The sequence below is a fragment of the Dama dama genome, chromosome 12 (genome assembly GCF_033118175.1).
Source record: "Dama dama isolate Ldn47 chromosome 12, ASM3311817v1, whole genome shotgun sequence".
Lineage (NCBI taxonomy): Eukaryota > Metazoa > Chordata > Mammalia > Artiodactyla > Cervidae > Dama > Dama dama.
In genome coordinates, this window is record NC_083692.1 from 64,862,004 (window position 1) to 64,881,536 (window position 19,533).

Here is a 19,533-nt window from a genome sequence, read left to right on the forward strand (position 1 = left end):
GTTCTAAGACTATCAGATTTAATATTGTTGTTTTTTTTTCCCCCAGTTTGATAACATTATTTAACTATCAGCAGAGTTCTCATCTACATTAACTGCAGATTTTTTAAAGTAGTGACAGGTAACCAATATATAGAGCTTGTACGATGAATCTTCATTGTCATTACATTTTCTGGACAAATACACATGGATATGGGATTCAACACTCCTTATTCCTTTGGCCCACATCACTCTGGTGAGCCTGGTGTCAAAGAACACATCTAGAGTTTCCATCTCTTATGAAAAATTTCTGGATTTTTCTCTCTCTTTTCCTTTTACAGCCAAGTTGTGCAGCATGTGGGATCTTATCTTAGTTCCCTTATCAAGATCCAACCTGTGCCCCCTACATTGGAAGTGGGGAGTCTTATCCACTCGATAACCAGGGAAGTCCCAGAGCACTCTTCTTGAAGCTCACTCCACAGATGTGAATGGCAATGATTTATTCTCTGGACACTACTAGCTAATGGTAGAATGGCCCTTCCTCTCACCACCCTTCTTTGCAGAAGCCATTCTGCCGGGACCAGGTTGGAAAGTAAGAACATGAGGTATTGACGCATTCACTTTTTTAAACAAGGCTTTCCTGGTGACTCAGATGGTAAAGAATCTGCCTCTAATGCAGGAGACCTGGGTTTGATCCTGGGTTGAGAAGATCCTCTGGAGAAGGGAATGTCTACCCACTTCAGTATTCTTGCCTGGAGAATTCCATGGACACAGGAGCCTGGAGGACTACAGTCCAGCAAAAAGTCAGACACAACAGAGTGACTATTTTTAGTTTAATAATACGTTCTTAATAGCCTACCTGGCAGTTACCCCTGCCACATTTCAGGTACTCTTCTAAGTGGTGCTAGAGGACACAGCAGTGAACAAAATAAATAAAAATCAATGTCTGCCTGAAGTTAACATAGGCTTTTAGTCTGGGGGTAAGGGAAAGAGAAAAATTAAACAAGTAAATATATAATATGCTATATGATGACTACTTCAGTTTAGTCGCTCAGTCGTGTCTGACTCTTTGCGACCACATGAACCACGGCACGCCAGGCCTTCCTGTCCATCACCAACTCCCAAAGTCTACTCAAACTCTTGTCCATCAAGTCTGTGATGCCATCCAACAATCTCATCTTCTGTCATCCCCTTCTCCTCCTGCCCCCAATCCCTCCAGAATCAGGGTCTTTTCCAATGAGTCAACTCTTCGCATGAGGTGGCCAAAGTATTGGAGTTTCAGCTTCAGCATCAGTCCTTCCAACGAACACCCAGGACTGATCTCCTTTAGGATGGACTGGTTGGATCTCCTGGCAGCCCAAGGAACTCTCAAGAGTCTTCTCCAACACCTCAGTTCAAAAGCATCAATTCTTCGGCGCTCAGCTTTCTTCACAGTCCAACTCTCACATCCATACATGACCACTGGAAAAACCATAGCCTTGACTAGACAGACCTTTGTTTGCAAAGTAATGTCTCTGCTTTTTAATATGCTATCTAGGTTGGTCATAACTTTCCTTCCAAGAAGTAAGCGTCTTTTAATTTCATGGCTGCAATCACCATCTGCAGTGATTTGAGCCCCCCAAAATAAAGTCTAACAGTGCTTCCCCATCTATTTCCCATGAAGTGATGGGACCAGATGCCATGATCTTAGTTTTCTGAATGTTGAGCTTTAAGCCAACTTTTTCACTCTCCTCTTTCAATTTCATCAAGAGGCTTTTTAGTTCCTCTTCACTTTCTGTCATAAGGGTGGTGTCATCTGCATATCTGAGGTTATTGATATTTCTCCTGGGAATCTTGATTCCAGCTTGTGCTTCTTCCAGCCCAGCATTTCTCATGATGTACTCTGCATATAAGTTAAATAAGCAGGGTGACAACATACAGCCTTGACATACTCCTTTTCCTATTTGGAACCAGTCTGTTGTTCCATGTCCAGTTCTAACTGTTGCTTCCTGACCTGCATATAGGTTTCTCAAGAGGCAGGTTAGGTGGTCTGATACGCTCTTCTCTTTCAGAATTTTCCACAGTTTACTGTGATCCACACAGTCAAAGGCTTTGGCATAGTCAATAAAGCAGAAATTGATATTTTTCTGGAACTCTCTTGCTTTTTCAATGATCCAGCGGATGTTGACAATTTGATCTCTCGTTCCTCTACCTTTTCTAAAACCAGCTTGAACATCTGGAAGTTCACGGTTCACATATTGCTGAAGCCTGTCTTGGAGAATTTTGAGCATTACTTTACTAGCGTGTGAGATGAGTGCAATTGTGCGGTAGTTTGAGCATTCTTTGGCATTGCCTTTCTTTGGGATTGGAATGAAAACTGACCTTTTCCAGTCCTGTGGTCACTGCTGAGTTTTCCAAATTTTCTGGCATATTGAGTGCAACACTTTCACAGCATCATCTTTCAGGATTTAAAATAGCTCAACTGGAATTCCATCACCTCCACTAACTTTGTTCGTAGTGATGCTTCCTAAGGCCCACTTGACTTCACATTCCAGGATGTCTGGCTCTAGGTGACTAAGCGCTATAGAAATAATACAGAAAAGATACTAGTAGAATTGGGAAAGGTTACAAGTTTTAACAGTGTGGTTAACAGCTCAATGAAAAGGTGGCATTTAAGTAAGACTTTGAAGGTGATGCACTTCACCTAAAACCCTAAAAGGTGACGCACTCAATATGTCAGCAAATTTGGAAAACTCAGCAGTGGCCACAGAACTGGAAAAGGTCAGTTTTCATTCTAATCCCAAAGAAAGGCAACGTCAAAGCATGTTCAAACTACCATACAATGGCGCTCATTTCATAGGAGCACAAGATAATGCTCAAAAATCCTTCAAGCTAGGCTTCAGTAGTACTTGACCTGAGAACTTCTAGGTATGCAAGCTGGGTTTAAAAAAGTCAGAGGAACCAGAGTTCAAACTGCCAACATTCCTTGACAGAGAAAGCAACAAGAATTCCGAAAAACATCTACTTCTGCTTTACTGACTACGCTAAAGCCTTTGACTGTGTGGATCACAACAAACTATGGAAAATTCTTAAAGAGATGGGAATATCAGACCACCTTTCCTGACTCCTGAGAAACCTGTATGCAGGTCAAAAAGCAACAGTTAGAACCAAATGTGGAACAACTGACTGGTTCAAAATTGGGAAAGGAGTACGTTAAGACTGTATGTTGTCACCCTGATTATTTAACTTCTATGCAGAGTACATCATACGAAACGCCAGCCTGACTGAATCACAAGCTGGAATCAAGATTGCTGGGAGAAATATCAGTAACCTCAGAAACACAGATCACACCACCCTTGTGGCAGAAAGCAAAGAAGAACTAAAGCGCCTCTTGATGAAAGTGAAAGAGGAGAGTGAAAAAGTTGGCTTAAAACTCAACATTCAGAAAACTAAGATCATGGCATCTGGTCGCATCACTTCATGGCAAACAGATGGGGAAACAGGGGAAAGAGTGACAGACTTTATTTTTGGGGCTCCAAAATCACTGCAGATGGTGATTACAGCCATGAAATTAAAAGACACTTACTCCTTGGAAGAAAGTGAAAGTCACTCAGTCGTGTCCAACTCTTTGTGACCCCATGGACTGTATAATCCATGGAATGCTATAGGCCAGAATAATGGAGTGGGTAGCCTTTTCCTTCTCCAGGGCATCTTCCCAACCCAGGGATCGAACCCAGGTCTCCCACATTGCAGGTGGATTCTTTACCAACTGAGCCACAAGAGAAAGCTATGGTTTTTCCAGTAGTCATGTACAGATGTGAGTTGGACCATAAAGAAGGCTGAGCACCTAATAATTGATGCTTTTGAATTGTGGTGCTGGAGAAAACTATTTAGAGTCCCTTGTACTGCAAGGAGATCAAACAGGTTGATCCTAAAGGAAATCAACCCTGAATATTCATTAGAAGGACTGATGCTGAAGCTGAAGCTTCAATACTTTGGCCCCTGATGCGAAGAGCCTATTCATTGGAAAAGACCCTGATGCTGGGAAAGATTCAGGGCAAAAGGACAAGGTCCTCAGACGGGAGCTTTCCCAGGGAGTTTGGGGGATAAAGGGATAGGAAGGAGACATTAGGACTGAAGAGAAGGGATATAGAGGAACAATAATAGAAAATGAAGTCAGAGAGGTAATGGGGGAGGAGGAAGATCACTTAATGTCCACCAAAGTCCCTAAGTATCTCCACTCATCTCTGCTGAGTACGCCAAAACCCAAGGCCTAACTGTTGTCTGATGCTGAGCCACTTCTATTGGTAATCACATAGGCAATTAAGGAAGCCAAGGCAAGACAACCACAACATGGCCACTATACAACTGCTCACTTCGGGAGGAGGGTGAGAGCAGACAGGGGAGTTGGAGATTTGGGGGCAGTAGCAGATCAGGGCTCAGTTTTGGGCAGGTCAAGTTTGAAATCCTGCTAGATATCTAACTGGAGATATTGGGTAGACAACTGAATATGAGTGTATATTTCAGAGAAAAGGCAAAAGCTAGAGGTATAAATTTGGAAGTCATCAGTGTAAAAGACTAAATGAGACAAGGAAATAAAGTTGGGGTTTTTTTGTGTTTTTTTGTTTTTGGCTGTGCCACACAGCTTACAGTATTCAGTTTCCTGACTGAATCCAGGCTACGGCAATAAAAGCCTGGAATCCTAAAGCCACCACAGAACTCCCACAAAGATGTTTTTTCAAAAGGGAAATGACCAAGATATGAGCCGTGGAGCATTCTAACACTGAGAGGTAGGAAGATTAGGAGGAACTAGGAAACACCAAGGAGGAGAGACCCTGATATAGGAAGAGAACTAGGAGAATGTGATGTCCTGGAAGCAAATGGAAAAATGGTTTCAAGAACAGGGAAGTAATCAACTGTGGCAAAGCTGCTGACAGATCATGTGAAATGAGGAATGACCACTAGATTAACAATGTGGAGACAGATGGTCACAAGGTATAATTCTAGAGGACTAATGGGTCAAAAACCTAATTAAATTCAAGAAAAAAAAATGATAGGCGATTAACTGTAGGTGTGGAGACAAATGAAAATGAAAGTGTTAGTCTCTCAGTCCTGTCCTCTATGTGATCCCATCAGAGTTTGCTCTAAACAACCATTCATTTATTCAGTGAATGATGAATGAATGCATCCCTAATCCTGTCAAGTGTGCAGAGAATTAGCATACTTTGCCCATGGAAATAATTATAAAACAGTATAATCTCTTTTGAAAAGACCCACGACCCACTCCAATTGGTTTTTTAAATGCATAAGATATACAGATACATAGATAGATATCTCTAGAAAGGAATTCACCAAAATGTTAAAGCACTGGTTATCACAGCATTGCAAGACTACAGCTGACTTTAATTATCATCTGTATAATATTTCTGTATTCTTCATATGTTCTGAAATGAACATGTGTAGCTTTTATAATCAATAGCTTTTAAATGTTCACAGCCTCTGCCTCAGAAAGATGTATCTTAAGTACGGGAAACAACCTGAAATTTAGAAAAGGCTTTATGCACTAAAATTTTTATCAGCAACCCTGTCTGAAACACTCTTTTTTTTTGGTCACACCACACAGCTTGCAGGATCTCAGTCCCCCTGCCAGTGACTGAACTCAGGCCATGGCAGTGAAAGCCTGAACTCCTAACCACTAGACCACCAGGGAACCCCCAACTGCTAGGTCACCAGGGAACTCTCTGATGAAGAATTTTTTTTTAAAAGTGAATGTAAAAAATCTCATAAAAGCTAAACTGCATTTAATTATACATTTGATAAGCCACTTTTAGTGAAGCACTTCCCTGGTGGTACAGTGGATGGGAATCCACCTGCCAATGCAGGGGACATAGGTTTGATCTCTGGCCCAGGAAGATTCCACATGCCACAAAGTAACTAAGCCTATGAGCTGCAACTACTGAAGCACCGGGCACCTAGAGCCTGAGCTCTGCAACAAGAGAAGCCACTGCAATGAGAAGCCAGTGGTGGCGGTGCAGCCGATGGGGCAGTGAAGCCACTGCAATCACACAACAAAGAGTAGCCCCTGCTCGCTGCAACTAGAGAAAGCCTACACACAACAAAATAAAATAAATTTTTTAAAAATCACTTTCAGTGAAAACAACAGTCCCTGAAATAAGACACAGAGCATTTGCTTCTCCCTGGTTGTGATACTTCTACGTGGCAACCTTGTAGGAATAGGCTCTCCATGATCCCTGGGAGCAGATGGTCAAGTCCATGCTGCTCCTGGCCCCAAAGCTGAACAAGGACAACCTCACTGTGGAGCTGATGAAGCTCTTTGTGCAGCTGCAGGCCAAGGACAAACAGGGCCCCATCAGCTGCAACACCATCTGCCTGGGCAAAATCAGCTCCTACTTCAATACAAGCACAAGACACAGGGGCCTCACTTCTGGCTCTAGGTGGCCACTAAGGACCCATTTGCACCATCTCAGGTCACAGGTGTTTTGGGCTTCACTGGCAGCCATAAGGTTCACTCGATGAACCATTACGCCCACAAGATCCTTCCTGCCTGTGCTCTGCAGCCTCACTGTGGATTGTGAGAAATCCACGCAGGACGAGGCCTTCAAGGCCATTCAAAGCTGCCTGTCCAAACTGGAGTCTATATCAGAGGACCCCACACAGCTGGCCAAAGTGGACTTCTCATGTAGCCAGCTGGGCAGGCTAGGCCATGACAGGGGTCACATCGCTCACTTCTATGCTGATCTATGCACACCCCAGACATAAGACACACCCTTGTCTTAGCCAAGACCAACCTCCCCGAGAGACCTGTGCCTGAGGGACATCCTGCCCCAGCCCCCACCCCATTCCTGCCATACTCACGACCTGAGGCCACTGGGAGACACAAAAGAGGAGGGCAAGGATACAGAAGAGGACAGCAGTGCTGTCCAAAGATGGGAGGACGAAGCCTGGCACAGCTTACAGTAGTTCAAATATGCATCAACCAAGCAACACTACTATAGTACTAAGGGCCAAGACACCTGGGCTGGGCAGAGCAACAATCCAGCCACAAATCCCCAGAGTCAGACTGGAATAGTTGGGAAGCTGAGGGCTCATGGGAGCAAAATTGGCAGGAGCACATCTCCCAGAGCTGTCCCCTGAGGATGCACAGCTGGCCAGTGAGTATAACTAGGGTGGACCAGAGCTTAGAGATAAAGGTGATCCCTTTGCTGCCCTGTCAGCACAAGAGGCTGGTGCCCAGCCAAGACCAGACTCTTGGTATTGATGACAACTGGGAGGACCTGGAGACCGATAGGCGAAGACTGAGCTAGCCCAGAAGAATCACAAGGAGTATCAGCAGGAAGTGGAGGCCAACCACACTGAGAAAAAGGTGGCCAAGGACCTCGTGAAGCTGGACTGAACCCCTGTGTGGGCACTTCCCAGTTACAGACAGCAGGCCCCAGAGATGTTATGTGTTGTACAAGCCATGTGAGCTAGGCTGGCCTGGCCAGGCACATCTCACATGTATATAATCAGAGCCACAGTAAATTCTATTTTAAGGACAGAAGGAGGGAGGGAGGGAGGAGTATATGACAAGGTTCCCAAACTCAAGGAACTTACTTTCTAATAGAGATATGAACTGAACACATGGTAAAAACTAAAGAACCAGAGATAACATAGATGAAGTATTAAATCAAGTGTAGACATTTAATACTGTAGGAGTTCAGAGACATGGAAAACAACAAAGACTGGCTGGAATCAACAGAAAGTCCTATGAGTACAGTTCTAGAGAAAACACTTTCCTCACCCTAGGATTACTAATGAAAGTTAAGACTCCTCTGAGCAATAATCAACAAAAATCACCTTACTAGACTACCTTGATATGTGAAACAGGTATGGTCCTTGTCTCAAAAGTGTTTACAATCAAAGAAGACATAAAACAAGTGCCAATTAAAACATTATAGTTCATCACCAGGGGCCTTCAAGAATGATGGTAATAATTCTTTCTTTATTTGGGTGCTACATAAGGGTACATTCATTTTGTAAAAATTCAACAGTTCTGCATTTATGATATGTGCGTTTTTCTATATGTATGTTACCCAGTAAGTTTGAAAAAAAAAAGGATTACAGCTTCAGTCCTAACCATTTTCATAGGATGCAGTTATGCATCTCCCATTGCCTACTAGACAATACCATCTGGATGTCTTGTCCCCACCTCAGACTCCATCTTGCTTCAAAAACCAAAGTCCCTCCAGATTTTTCTATTTCAATGAATGGCAGATATTTAAGCTGAAAACCTTGGACTTAACAAAGTGTGAAAGTGTTAGCTGCTCAGTTGTGCCCAACTCTTTGCCATCCTATGTACTGTACCCTACCAGGTTCCTCTGTCTATGGAATTCTCCAGGCAAAAATACTGGAGCGGGTTGCCATTGCTTTCTCCAGGGGATCTTCCCAACCCAGGGATCAAACCCAAGTTTCCTGCATTGGAGGCAGATTCTTTACCATCTGAGCAACCAGGGAAGCCCTGATAAAGGAAAAGCAAGGAAGCTAAGGAAATGGAGCAGAGAGTGGGGTAAGTGGTAAAAGATGAAGTCAGAGAACTAAGAGGGATCAGATCATCTAGAACCTTATAGGCCACTGTAAAGATTATGCCAAAAAAAAAAAAGGAAGCCACTGTAGAGTTCTAAACATGACATGACCTGACTTTAACAGCATCTCTGATTTAACACCAGCCCTCTGGCTGCTATATTAAGAATATACTGTAAGAGAACAAAGTCAAGAGGAAGAAACCACTTAGGAGATTAAATTAGATAATGGCACCTAACACAACGTCTGGCATATAAGTAACCCTTAGGGGGAAACTATTTTTCACAGAGTAAGAATGAATTCCTATCATGTTGGACCATACACTAGTAAAATAAACAGCTAAATTAAGGCTGAACTTCTGGGGAAAAGCAAGTATATCTCATGCAATTTTTAGGCTCATCAAAAATAAAAATGCTTAAACAAATAAGAATTGATGACTTTTACAATGATTCCCTATTTCCCATAAAGATGACACAAGAACGTCTGTTCCTAGCCACATCTTTACTAGCATGCCACTGAGAAGGCAGAGTATTCTCTAAAAATGAAATTAAGGAGAATCTGAGAAAATAAAGTATGCTTCTGCATGAACATTTCAATCTGGAAAAATCTGTTATCAAATCTATTACTATTTCAAAACAGCATCAATACTGGTTAGCTCTATTGATCTAATTATCTTAAATTCTTACTAGCAATATAAAATGCTGGTTGCAAGAACTAGAACTATTTAAAATTAAAAAAGGCAGTTATAACACTTTAAAAAAAAACTGAAAAGTAACCTGCAGTGCTGAAAAGCTTTCATTTTGAATATATAAATACAGTTAACAGCTTGGAAAACAATCTGATTGACACTAACATGCATAATCCTGATAAGGAGTCACCTGGGTGAAGAACGGTACATATGGACCCTGATCTCTCCATCCAAACTTAGTGAATGCAATTTGGGATGAAATTCTTATGGGCTTCAACCTCTATATTAGGCTCAGGGATACAGACTATTCTATTCCCACTCCTTAATCCTAAAGCCCTGGGTATCACCTCAAGCTATCCTATGCTTTCTCTATGAAATCAAGACTCCACACCATAGGTACCCCACAGTTCCAGGAGATAGTAGTTCAGTTCAGTTGCTCAGTTGTTTCCAACTCTTTGTGACCCCATGGTCTGCAGCACACCAGGCTTCCCTGTCCATCACCAAATCCCAGAGCTTGCTCAAACTCATGTCCATCAAGTCAGTGATGCTATCCAACCTTCTCATCTTCTGTCATCCCCTTCTCCTCCTGTCTCCCATCTTTCCCAGCATCAGGGTCTTCTCCAATGAGTCAGTTCTTAGAATCAAGTGGCCAAAGTATTGGAGCTTCAGCATCAGTCCTTCCAATGAATATTCAGGACTGACTTCTTTTAGGATAGACTGGTTGGATATCCTTGCAGCCCAAGGGACTCAAGAGTCTTCTCCAACACCACAGTTCAAAAGCATCAATTCTTTGATGCTCGGCTTTCTTTACAGTCCAACTCTCACATCCATACATGACCACTGGAAAAAACCATAGCTTTGACTAGACGGACCTTTGTCAGCAAAGTAACATCTAGGTTGTCACAGCTTTTCTTCCAAGGAGCAAGCATTTTTTAATTTCATGGCTGCAGCAGTCACCATCCACAGTGATTCTGGAGCCCAAGAAAATTAAAGTCTGTCACTGTTTCCATTGTTTGCCCATTTATTTGCCATGACGTGATGGGCCCAGATGCCATGATCTTAGTTTTCTGAATGTTGATTTTTAAGGAACTTTTTCACTCTCCTCTTTCACTTTCATCAAGAGGCTCTTTAGTTCCTCTTCTCTTTCTGCCATAAGGGTTGTACCAGGAGGTAGTAACGGGGTTGTCAAAAACACTGACAAGGGCATTTCAGTTTGTAAAATGATGGTAATGTTGACAATAATAGCAACAAATACTTATTAACTGCCTACTATATGCCAAGCATTGTCTTCAGCACTTTATATTCTTATCTAATCAATTCTCACAGCAAGCCTAAAGTAGATATTATCATCTCCACTGTACTGATGTGGAAAAAGTTAAGTAACTTTTAAGAGGCACACAGAAAGTAGTGTGAATGAGGAGAAGGCTGGTAGCACGGGGGCAGGGCGGGCAGGAAATGATTAGTTTTTAAATAGAGGATCAATAAATTAGAAAAGCAAAGGATTTTTCAAAAAACGAATATTGCAAGTTAGAAGCCCTTCAAGGCCTTCAAGGATTCAAGGCCTTTCAAAAGAAAATGAGTTCCACCATAGAGTTCTACTATTCTATCTTCTTAATGATGGTGAAGGTGGTGGGTGTATGATAGGGGTCATCACACCACTAGGCCTGATGTCTACTTTTGTAAATAGTTTTACTGGAATACCATCACATGCATTCACTTATGAATTGTCTATGGCTGGTTTTATGATACAACAACATAAATGAGTTGTTAAGGCAGAGACCCTCAGGCCCACAAAGTCTAAAATATTTACTATCTGAACATTTACAGAAAAAAATTGCCAACTCCTGGTCCATGAATATAAGAGCCACAGAAGATCATGAAAAATGAAGGGCTCTTGGCAGATGAAAAGCACCTGGAAAATAATGGTAAGACTGCAATGGCACACCTTCCTGGAAAAACCATGTTTTTAATACTATTTGAAGACAAAGCCAAGAGGTCAATTTCTGATTTTTATCTAAGTACTTAATACTTAACCTCCTGCCACTTCAGGAATTCTGAAGAACACACCTAGTAAATGGATAATCATCACTAAATTATTTGGAGGATAATTAGAAAATGTGTAGACTTTGCAGAGGTTTTACTTCTTTTATTCTCTGGCTGCCCAATTTTTGAATGATTTGCTACTTAGCACTTTCAGTGTAGGTAGACAGGAAAATAAAAATATATGAGAGGCAAGCTGGTCAGTTCTATCAGCAGGTAAATACTCATTGGGAAAGACCAGGAAATTGTTACAATGTGTTAGCAAAACTAAAGTTTTAAATACCAACAAAGTAAATTCAGTGTAAGTCAACAGTGGGACACATCTTAAAAAAAAAAAAAAAAAAAAACTCTAAAAATGGAGGTGTGGCTCTCTTCTAGCTATTTGAACACAAAGATCCCCAAGTGGCAAAGTCTCCCCAGACACCCTCTAGGAGTTAGTGTGGGAAGTTTTGCACAGGAACCAGTGCAAATACCAGAAGTTTTTGGAGTGGTGAAGTTTCAGGTCAGCCTGAAGAACTATGACCCTCAGAAGGACAAATGCTTCTCTGGCACAGTCAGGCTCAAGCCCACTCCCTGCCTCATGGTCTCTATATGTGTTCTAGGAGACAGACAGCACTGTGAATAGGCCAAAGCTGCAGATATCCCCCCATGTGGACATTACGGTGCTAGAGAAACTCAACAAGAATAAGAAACTGGTCAAGAAGCTGGCCAAGAAGCATGATGCCTTTATGATTCAGTCTTCAGCAGACCCCACAAATTCTGGGCCCAGGCCTGAATAAGGCTGGCAAATTTCATTCCTTGCTGACTCACAATGAGAACATGGTGGCCAAAGTTAATGAAGTGAAGTCCATGATCAAGCTCCAGATGAAGAAGGTGCTGTGTATGGCAGTGGCTGTTGGCCACATGAAGATGACAGATTATGAGCTTGTGTACAACATCCACTTAGTTATCAACTTCCTGGAGTCACTGCTCAAGAAAAATAGGCAGAACATCTGGGTTTTATACATTAACAACACCACAGGCAAGCCCTAGCACCTATATTAAAACACACAACTTAATAAACCATGCTTCCCTGGTGGCTCAGCAGGTAAAGAATCCACCTGCAATGTGGGAGACCTGGGTTCAATCACTGGGTTGGGAAGATCCCCTGGAGAAGGAAAAGGCTACCCACTCCAGTATCCTGGCCTGGAGAAGTCCATGGACTGTATAGTCCATGGGGTCACAAAGAGTCAGACACAACTGGGAGATTTTAACTTTCACTAAATAAACCATAATCCCACCATTCAGTTCAGTCATTCAGTCGGGTCCAACTCTTTGCAACCCCATGAACTGCAGCACACTATGCTTCCCTATCCATCACCAACTCCCAGAGCTTGCTCAAACTCATGTCCATTGAGTCAGTGATACTATCCAACCATCGCATCCTCTGTCATCCCTTTCTCCTTCTGCCCTCAATCTTTCCCAACATCAGGGTCTTTTCCAATGTGTTGGTTCTTTGCATCAGGTGGCCAAAGGACTGGAGCTTCAGCTTCAGCATCAGTCCTTCCAATGAATATTCAGGACTGATTTCTTTTAGGATGGACTGGTTGGATCTCCTTGCACTCCCAGGGACTCTCAAGAGCCTTCTCCAACACCACAGTTCAAAAGCATCAATTCTTTGGTGCTCAGCTTTCTTTATGGTCCAACTCTCACATCCATTCATGACCACTGGAAAAACCACAGCTTTGACTAGATGGACCTTTGTCAGCAAAGTAATGTCTCTGCTTTTGCTGTTTAGGTTGGTCATAGCTTTTCTTCCAAGGAGCAAGCGTCTTTTAATTTCATGGCTGCAGTCACCATCTGCAGAGATTTTGAAGCCCAAGAAAATAAAATCTGTCACTGTTTCCAATGTTTCCCCATCTATTTCCCATGAAGTGATGGGACCAGATGCCATGATCTTAGTTTTCTGAATGTTAAGATTAAGCCAGCTTTTCAATCTTCTCTTTCACTTTCATCAAGAGGCTCTTTAGTTCCTCTTCACTTTCTGCCATAAGGGAGTTGTCACCTACATATCTGAAGTTACTGATATTTCTCCCTGCAATCTTGATTCCAACTTGTGCTTCATCCAGCCTGGCATTTCACATGATGTACTCTGCATATAAGTTAAATAAGCAAGGTGACAATATACAGCCTTAACGGACTCCTTTTCCAATTTGGAACCAGTCCATTGTTCCATGTCTGGTTCTAACTGTTGCTTCTTGACCTGCATACAGATTTCTCAAGAGGCAGGTAAGGTGGTCTGGTATTCTCATCTCTTGAAGAATTTTCCAGTTTGTTGTGATCCACACTGTCAAAGGTTTTGGCGTAGTCAATAAAGCAGATGTTTTTCTGGAATTCTCTTGCTTTTTCTATGATCAACTGGATGTTGGCAATTGGATCTCTGGTTCCTCTGCCTTTTCTAAATCCAGCTTGAACATCTGGAAGTTCTCAGTTCACATACTGTTGAAGCCTACCTTGGAGAATCTTGAGCATCACTTTGCTAGTGTGTGAGATGAGTGCAATTGCGGAAGTTTGAACATTCTTTGACATTTTCTTTCTTTGGGATTGGAATGAAAAAGGAACTTTTCCAGTCCTGTGGCCACTGCTGAGCCTTCCAAATTTGCTGGCATATTGAGTGCAACACTTTCACAGCATCATGTTTTAGGATTTCAAAAAGTTCAGCTGGAATTCCATCACCTCCACTAGCTTTGTTTGTAGTGATGCTTCCTAAGGCCCACTTGCCTTTGCACTCCATGATGTCTGGGTCTAGGTGAGTGATCCCAGCATCATGGTTATCTGGGTCAATAAGATCCTTTTTGTACAGTTCTTCTGTGTATACTTTCTACCAGAACCTGAGAAGAAAATATTCCTCTATTCGCTGGGCTGGCTTGTCAAAATCTGTACTAGTATATCCTGTTTGGGGCACCACTTTTTAAGAGGACCAAAGAAGGCCAACAAAGGTGGGAAGAATATTCAGACACTATATTTTTAAAAGGTTGAAATCATTGAGAATTCTTTTTAATTTCTGCTTTTGTTTTAACTTTAATAAGCATTACTATAGGGCTTCCCTAGTGGCTCAGATGGTAACGAATCTGCCCATAATGCAGGAAACCTAGGTTCAATCCCTTGGTTGGGAAGAGCCCCTGGAGAAAGGAATGGCAACCCACTCCAGTATTCTTGCCTGGAGAATTCCATGGAGAGAGAGTTGGACGTGACAGATGACTCACAAACACACAAGCATTACTATAGCACTAAACAATAAAACAATCAAAAAGAAATTTCAAATTTTAATTCATTAAACAATCAACATGATTTATTGAAAACTACTACAGGCTAGGCACTGCTCTAGGACAGACCAGTCTAGACTCTTGACTTCTTGGAGCTTGCATGCTAATGGAAAACACAGAAAAATAAATCAATAAATAATATAATTTCTGATACCTACAGTCTTACTACTGACCATGACTTTGTATTACTCTGAATTTCTATGTTCATGTGTATATATTTTTATAGGGTTTGGGGATTTTTTAGGCATCTTTTTTTAAAGATCCTCCTTTAAAGCAGGATCTTTGCACTTTTGGTTCTACTCTTCATTTAACATTATTTTTGAAAACATACTTTGCAAGTTGCTGCAAAGACTTTAATATGTGTTTTGCACTTTTAACACCACAATTTACTTAATATTCCTCCATTCTTCCAACACATGTTATGTCCAGCCTTTGCTGTAAATGCAACAAAGGACTAGGTTGAGAGTGAATTCCCTCTCCAGAGAAATCTGGGCAAGGTAGGCAATAAGCTGTTAAGTTTGCAGGAGGGCTTTTTTTTTTAAGCTGTGCCGAGCTAGTATGAAAGTGCTGAGTCCTAACCACTGAACCACCAGGGAATTCTCTGTAGGAGGACTTTAAAGCTTGTGGTAGGATCCCAGAACATTAGAACTAACATGCTTAAATAATAAGGAAGCAAGCCATATCCAATCACTCCAGGCAAAACCTCAGCTAAAAAAGGGAATTCTTCATGTGGTAAGAGATAGTAGAGTAGAGGTACATGAGCTCTAGCAAAAACCTCCAACTGACTACTGGCAAGGAAGCAACCCTCTGGCACTCTGTGAGAGTACACTACCAAGCGCAGAGAAACTTCTCTCAAATTCCTTCTCAGTCTGCTGTAAGAAATTAAAAGCATGAGGCTAACCTTTAGGAAACTTAGTGGGAACTTCAGTGGTATCAGGAGAAGAGAATGGGCCAATAAGGGCAGTTATAAAGTCAACACTGGTAATCCCAAAGGCACCACCAAGGTCAGCTCTTGAGAAGATCACACAAGAACATCAGTGGCCAACTAAGGTCACCAGGCAGTAGAGCTTTGGGCAGCACAGCCAACTGCAGCAGAACCAACAAATCAACATCCACAGAACAGTCAGGAGCCAGTGAACAATGATTTGGAAGGATTTGGTGATAATCAGTCTCAAAATCAAAGATGATTTTCATAATCATTGCCTAGAAGATTTAAGATGTAGGGATGGAAAAAAAAACATGTAGGGATGGATTATGAAGATAATTTAAAGAAATCACTTAAAGGTTGTCATGAAAGCAAGAATATAGAATACAGAATATTCTAGAGGGTTCTGGAATGGAAGTTTCTACAAAAGGTTTTCAAATCAGCATAAGGAATAACCTTTTGACCTCTAAAACTACTCAACAATGAAACAAGTTTCCTCACAAAGTGGTAAGATCCCTTGTTATTAGATATATTTAGCAAAAAGTGATCAACTTTTGTGGCTTTTGTAAAGGAGAATCTGAGTTTGATTGCAGTTTTTTGTTGTCATTCTTTACTAATGTAAAGAATTTTTATATATCTTTAAATGTAATTTTATTTTTATCAAAGTTATCCACAAATAGAGAGGAACGTAAAGATACAAGGATAAATACCTGAAGGACAGTTAATGAACATGCCCCCAAAAAGGAGAGAAAAATTAAAAGGAGGTAATTCATTCAAGAAACACTGTGCTCTTATTACATACCATGTTCTGTACTAAGTACTGGAGAAACAAACAACAACAACAACAAAATAGACTAAAAATAAATAAAATAACATACAGAATAAATACAATGTAATATCCTCAAGTGTATCCAGGAACAGAACAAGCACATTAGTGGGAAAACTAATAAAGTCCAAATTAAGCCTGGAATTTACCTCATAGTAATATATCAATGTTGGTTTCTCAGTTTTGACAAAGGTACCCTCATAAAGTAAGATGTTAACATTAGCAGAAACTGGGTGAGGAGTATAGAAAATCTCTGTTATAATCTTTACAACTTTTCTATAATCTAAGATCATTTGCCAAAAGGTTTACTTAAAAAAAACTCAACCCTTAATGATAAAGCTACTGCCGTTCCTCAAATAATTAAACACAGAATTACCATGTGATCCAGCAATTCTATCAATACTTCTAGATATATACTCAAAAGAACTGATAGCACAGACTCAAAGAGATGTTTATACACCCACGTTCATAGCAACATGATTCACAACACCCAAAAGGTAGAAACAACCCAAATATCCATCAACAGATGGGTGGATACACAAAAAAAATGATATATACATATAACAGACATGACTTAGTGGCTAAATAACAACATATAATAGAATATTATTCAGCCAATCCTAACACATGGTACAACATAGATAAACGATGACGCATCAGGCTAAGTGAAATTGTTGCTGTTTAGTCCCTAAGTCATGTCCAACTCTTTTGTGACCCCATGGACTGTAGCCCACCAGGCTTCTCTGTCCATGGGATTTCCCAGGCAAGAATACTGGAATAGGTTGCTATTTCCTTCTCCAGGGGATCTTCCCAACTCAGGGATCGAAACTGCATGTCCTGCATTGGTAGGTGATTCTTAACCACTGAGCCACCAGGGAAGCCCTAAGTGAAATTAGCCAGTTTCAAAAAGACAAATATTAGGTTGGTACAAAAGTAACTGTGGTTTTTTGCATTGAACTTTCCCATTTGATACTGGGATAAATTCTTAAATGTGGTTATGTTATACATCATTTTAATGCACATTTCTCACTTTTTTTTTTGCTAATGACATTACTTGGTATTTATATTTATTTTAGACTATAAAAATGATGTTAGACAAAAAGCAAATTCGAGCAATTTTTTTATTTGAGTTCAAAATTAGTCATAAAGCAGTGGAGACAATTCACAACATCAACAATGCATTTGGCCCAGGAACTGCTTAACAAACGTACGATGCAGTGGTGGTTGATGAAGTTTTGCAACTGATGAGAGCCTTGAAGATGAGAAGCATAGTGGCCAGGCAATGGGAAGTTGACAATGACCAACTGAGAGCAATCATCCAAGCTGATCCTCTTACAACTACACAAGAAGGTGCTGAAGAACTGAACGCTGACCATTCTACAGTCATTCAGCATTTGAAACAAATTGGAAAGGTGAAAAAGCTCAATAAGCGGGTGCCTCATGAGCTGACCACAAATCAAAAAATTCGTTGTTTTGACATGTCACCTTTCACTCCACCTAACAACAACAAATCATTTCTTGATCAGATTGTGACATGCGATGATTGAAAAGTGGATTTTATACATTGTGTGACGACCAGCTTAGTTTTAGACTGAGAAGGAGCTCCAAAGCACTTTCCAAAGCCAAACTTGCACCAAAACAAGGTCATGGTCACTGTTTGGTGGTCTGTGGCTGGTCTGATCCACTATAGCTTTCTTAATTCCAGCAAAACCATTAAATCTTTGAGTAGTATGCTCAGCAAATCGATGAAATGCACCGAAAACTGCAATACCTGCAGCCAGCACTGGTCAACAGAATGGGCCTAATTCTTCTCCATGACAATGTGCGACCACATATCGCATGACCAATGCTTCAAAAGTTGAACGAGTTGGGCTACCAAGTTTTGCCTCATCTGCCATATTCACCTGCCCTGTCGCCAATCAACTACACTTCTTCAAGCATCCAGACAACCTTTTGCAGGGAAAATGCTTCCACATCCAGCAGGAGGCAGAAAATGTTTTCCAAGAGATCATCAAATCCCGAAGCATGGATTTTTACGCTACAGGAATAAATGAAGTTATTTCTCATTGGCAAAAATGCGTTGATTGTAATGGTTCCTATTTTGATTAATAAAGATGTGTTTGAACCTAGTTATAATGATTTAAAATTCACAGTCCAAAACCTCAATTACTTTGTACCAACCTAATAGTTGGTGATGGACAGGGAGGCCTGGCGTGCTGCGATTCATGGGATCACAAAGAGTCGGACACGACTGAGCGACTGAACTGAACTGAATATTTTGTATGATTTCACATATGTGGGGTATTTGTAGTAGTCAAATTCATGGAGACAGAAAGCAGAATGGTGTGCTGGGGACTAGGGTGAGAGGAAAATGGTAAATTAAATAGTATTTTATAGGTACAGAGTTTTAGCCTGGAGAAATGAAAACCCTGGAGATGGACAGTGATGATGACTGCACAACAATGTGAACATACTTAGTGCCAAAGAACTGGATACTTACCACTGGTTAAAACAGTGTACTTTATATTATATTTTATTACAATTTTTTAATATAGTCAAATAAATACAATGATAGAGGTCTGAACAGCAGAACTCTAACTTCCCTGAGACTCTGACTTCTAAGATGAGTTCTGAACAAGACAGTCGTCCTAGGAAAAAAAATTGGGGGAAGGAACACTGAATACAGGTAGAGGTGTATTAAGCATGGTAGTCTATAACAGCAATCAGAAAACTACAACCCCATAGGCCATGTTCTTCTATCTTTTTTTGTATAGCCCACGGACTAAGAATGGTTTTTACATTCTTTAATGGCTGAAAAAAATTAATCAAATTTTAATGTTCATAATTAAAGGTACCCTGGAACAGAGCCATGATCATTCACTTACATGTTGTCAATAGCTGCCTTCATGCTACCACAGCACAAGTGAGTAATCATAGACAAAAAAGGCCCAAAAAACTTAAAATATTATCTGGCCTTTTACAGAAAAAGTCTGCCAACCCCTGGTCTAAAGGCCTGAAAGTAGTACCTGTAGTATGGATTTAAGAAAGATGTGTCTGAGAGAGACAGACAGTAAATAAGATAAGCTACAAGGTGCACGTGCTTAGTCACTCAGTCATGTTGGACTCTTTACAACCCCATGGACTGCAGTCTGCCAGGCTTCTCTGTCCATGAAGATTCTTCAGGCAAGAATACTGCAGTGGGTTGCCATGCCCT

General features: G+C 41.0%; 1 protein-coding gene and 2 pseudogenes across 2 annotated transcripts in view; 2 read left to right on the forward strand and 1 right to left on the reverse strand.

The window, feature by feature from the left end:
* MGA (MAX dimerization protein MGA) overlaps positions 1-19,533 on the reverse strand; it is a 147,100-nt gene that overhangs the window by 118,538 nt on the left and 9,029 nt on the right. The window lies entirely within an intron of this gene.
* Positions 500-7,369, forward strand: LOC133066842 (N-terminal kinase-like protein; annotated as a pseudogene).
* On the forward strand, positions 8,505-12,295 carry LOC133066843 (large ribosomal subunit protein uL1-like; annotated as a pseudogene).